We start from the raw sequence: 4,718 nt of genomic DNA, 5'->3' as shown, positions 1-4,718 counted from the left end.
GGGATGTTTGGGATAAAAAGTCATAATTTCAAACTGCAAATACATGCAGAGAGCCAGAATTTAGCTCCAAAATAATTCTCAAGGGTCGAATTTGGGAAGTTTGGTATATTTTGAAAACTACAGGGAAGGTTTGGGCAAAATGTGATCCATCGCCGCTCTCAGTAATTGGCATATTTTCGGTATAAATCTTTGTAATTTCAAACTGCGAATACGTGCAGAGAGCTAGAATTTGGCTCCAAAATATGGCTCAAGCGTTGAATTTGGGATGTTTGGGATATTTTGGAAACAGGAGGGAGGGTTTGGGAAAAAAAGTGATCCATCGCAGGTTTCAGTAATTGGCATATTTTCGGTATAAAAGTCGTAATTTCAAACTGGGAATACATGCAGAGAGCCAGAATTTGGCTCCAAAATATGGCTCAAAGGTCGAATTTGTGATTTTTAGGATATTTTGGAATCTGCAGAGAGGGTTTCGTCAAAATGTGATCCATCGCTGCTTTCAGTAATTGGCATATTTTCGGTATAAAAAGTCGTAATTTCAAACAACGAATACATGCAGAAAGCCAAAATTTGGCTGCAAAATATGGCTCAAGGGTCGAATTTGTGATGTTTAGGATATTTTGGAAACTGCAGGTAGGGTTTGGGCAAAATGTGATCCATCACCGCTTTCAGCAATTGGCATATTTTCGGTATAAAAAGTCGTAATTTCAAACTGCGAATACGTTCAGAGAGCCCGAATTTGGCTCGAAAATATGGCTCAAACGTCGAATTTGGGATGTTTGGGATATTTTGAAAACTGCAGGGAGGGTTTGGGCAAAATGATATCCATCGCCGCTTTCAGTAATTGTCATGTTTTCGGTATAAAAATTCGTAATTTCAAACAGCGAATAAGCGCAGAAAGCCAGAATTTGGCTCCAAAATATGGCTCAAGCGTCGAATTTGCCATGTTTGGGATATTTTGAAAACTGCAGGGGGGGGGGGGTGTTTGGCCGAATTGTGACCCATCGCTGCTTTCAGTAATTGACATATTTTCGGTATAAAAAGTCGTTTTTCAAACTGCGAATACGTGCAGAAAGCCAGAAATTGGCTAGAAAATATGGCTCAAGGGTCGAATTTGGGATGTTTGGGATATTTTTAAAACTGCAGGGAGGGTTTGGGAATAATGTGATCCTTCGCCGCTTTCCGTAATTGGCATATTTTCAGTATAAAAGTCATAATTTCAAACTGCGAATACGTGCAGAGAGCCAGAATTTGGCTCCAAAATCCAAAATCCAAGGGTCGAATTTAGGATGTTTGGGATATTTGAAAACTGCAAGGGGGTTTGGGCAAAATGTGACGCATCGCTACTTTCAGTAATTGGCATATTTTCAGTATAAATATTCGTAATTTCAAACTGCGAATACGTGCAGAGAGCGAGAATTTGACTCCAAAATAAGGCTCCAGGGACGAATTTGGGATGTTTGGGATATTTTGAAACGTGCAGGTCGGGGGGGGGGGGGGGGGGTTGGACAAAATGTGACCCATCGCCGCTCTCAGTAGTTGGCATATTTTCGGTATAAAAAGTCGAAATTTCAAACAGTGAATACGTGCAGAGAGCCCGAATTTGGCTTCAAAATATGGCTCAAGCGTAGTATTTGGGATTTTTGGGATATTTTGCAAACTGCCGGGGGGTTTGGGCAAAATGTGACCCATCGCTGCTTTCAGTAATTGGCTTATTTTCAAGCGTCAAATTTGGGAAGTTTGGGATAAAAAGTCATAATTTCAAACTGCGAATACGTGCAGAGAGCCAGAATTTAGCTCCAAAATAATTCTCAAGGTTCAAATTTAGGATGTTTGGGATATTTTGAAAATTGCAGGGAAGGTTTGGGGCAAAATTTGATCCACCGCCGCTCTCAGTAATTGGCATATTTTCGGTATAAAAAGTCGTAAATTCAAACTGCGAAAACGTGCAGAGAGCTAGAATTTGGTTCCAAAATATGGCTCAAGCGTTGAATTTTGGATGTTTGGGATATTTTGGAAACTACAGGGAGGGTTTGGGCAAAATGTGATCCATCGACGCTTTCAGTAATTGGCATATTTTCGGTATGAAAAGTCGTCATTTCAAACTGCGAATACATGCAGAAAGCTAAAATTTGGCTCCTAAATAGGGCTCAAGGGTTGAATTGGGGATGTTTGGGATATTTTAAAAAAACTGCAGGGAGGGTTTGGGCAAAATGTGATCCATCGCCGCTTTCAGTAATTGTCATGTTTTCGGTATAAAAAGTCGTAATTTCAAACAGCGAATACGTTCAGAGAGCCAGAATTTAGCTCCAAAATAATTCTCAAGGGTCGAATTTGGGATGTTTGGGATATTTTGAAAATTGCAGGGAAGGTTTGAGGCAAAATTTGATCCACCGCCGCTCTCAGTAATTGGCATATTTTCGGTATAAAAAGTCGTAAATTCAAACTGCGAATACGTGCAGAGAAGTAGAATTTGGCTCCAAATTATTTCTCAAGCGTTGAATTGGGAATGTTTGGGATATTTTGGAAACTGCAGGGAGGGTTTGGGCAAAATGAGATCCATCGCCGCTTTCAGTAATTGGCATATTTTCGGTATGAAAAGTCGTAATTTCAAACTGCGAATACATGCAGAAAAGCCAAACGTTGGCTCCAAAATATGGCTCAAGGGTCAAATTGGGGATGTTTGGGATATTTTGAAAACTGCAGAGAGGGTTTGGGCAAAATGTGATCCATCGCCGTTTTCAGTAATTGTCATGTTTTCGGTATAAAAAGTCGTAATTTCAAACTGCGAATACTCGCAGAAAGCCTGATTTTGGCTCCAAAATATGGCTCAAAGGTCGAATTTGGGATGTTTGGGATATTTTGCAAACTGCCAGGGAGTTTGAGCAAAATGAGACCCATCGCTGTTTTCAGTAATTGGCATATTTTCAAGCGTCAAATTTGGGAAGTTTGGGATAAAGAGTCGTAATTTCAAACTGCGAATACGTGCAGAGAGTCAGAATTTAGCTCCAAAATAATTCTCAAGGTTCAAATTTAGGATGTTTGGGATATTTTGAAAATTGCAGGGAAGGTTGGGGGCACAATTTGATCCATCGCCGCTCTCAGTAATTGGCATATTTTCGGTATAAAAAGTCGTAAATTCAAACTGCGAATACGTGCAGAGAGCCAGAATTTGGCTCCAAAACATGACTCAAGGGTCGAATTTAGGATGTTTGGTATAATTTGATAACTGCAGAGAGGGTTTCGTCAAAATGTGATCCATCACTGGTTTCAGTAATTGGCATATTTTCGGTATAAAATCTCGTAATTTCAAACTGGGAATACATGTAGAGAGCCAGAATTTGGCTCCAAAATATGGCTCAAGCGTCGCATTTGGGATGTTTGCTATATTTTGAAAACTACAGGGAGGGTTTGGGCAAAATATGATCCATCGCTGCTCTCAGTAAATGGCATATTTCCGGTATAAAAAGACGTAATTTCAAACTGCGAATACGTGCAGAGAGCCCAAATTTGGTTTCAAAATATGGCTCAAGCGTCGATTTTTGGAATGTTTGGGATATTTTGAAAACTGCAGGGGGGGGGGGGGTTTGGGCAAAATGTGACCTATCGCTGCTCCCAGTAATTGACATATTTTTGGTATAAAAAGTAGTAATTTCAAACTGCGTATACGTGCAGAGAGCTAGATTTTGGCTCCAAAAAATGGCCCAAACGTTGAATTTGGGATATTTGGGATAATTTGAAAACTGCAGAGAGGGTTTCGTCAAAATGTGATCCATCGCTGCTCTCAGTATTTGGCATATTTTCGGTATAAAAAGTCGTAATTTCAAACAACGAATACATGCAGAAAGCCAAAATTTGGCTCCAAAATATGGCTCAAGGGTCAAATTTGTGATGTTTAGGATATTTTGGAAACTGCAGGGAGGGTTTGGGCAAAATGTGATCCATCGCCGCTTTCAGTAATTGGCATATTTTCGGTATAAAAAGTCGTAATTTCAAACTGCGAATACGTGCAGAGAGCCCGAATTTTGCTCGAAAATATGGCTCAAACGTCGAATTTGGGATGTTTGGGATATTTTAAAAACTGCAGGGAGGGTTTGGGCAAAATGATATCCATCACCGCTTTCAGTAATTGTCCTGTTTTCGGTATAAAAAGTCGTAATTTCAAACAGCGAATAAGCGCAGAAAGCCAGAATTTGGCTCCAAAATATAGCTCAAGCCTCGAATTTGGGATGTTTGGGATATTTTGAAAACTGCAGGCGGGGGGGGGGGGGTTTGGGCAAAATGTGACCTATCGCTGCTTTCAGTAATTGACATATTTTCGGTATAAAAAGTAGTAATTTCAAACTGCGTATACGTGCAGAGAGCTAGAATTTGGTTCCAAAATATGGTCCAAACGTTGAATTTGGGATATTTGGGATAATTTGAAAACTGTAGAAAGGGTTTCGTCAAAATGTGATCCATCGCTGCTTTCAGTAATTGGCATATTTTCGGTATAAAAAGTCGTAATTTCAAACAACGAATACATGCAGAAAGCCAAAATTTGGCTCCAAAATATGGCTCAAGATTCGAATTTGTGATGTTTACGATATTTTGGAAACTGCAGGGAGGGTTTGGGCAAAATGTGATCCATTGCCGCTTTCAGTAATTGGCATATTTTTGGTATAAAAAGTCGTAATTTCAAACAGCGAATTCGTTCAGAGAGCCAGAATTTAGCTCCAAAA

Source organism: Procambarus clarkii, unplaced genomic scaffold (genome assembly GCF_040958095.1).
Source record: "Procambarus clarkii isolate CNS0578487 unplaced genomic scaffold, FALCON_Pclarkii_2.0 HiC_scaffold_96, whole genome shotgun sequence".
Classification (NCBI taxonomy): Eukaryota; Metazoa; Arthropoda; class Malacostraca; order Decapoda; family Cambaridae; genus Procambarus; species Procambarus clarkii.
This window is presented reverse-complemented; position numbering follows the sequence as displayed.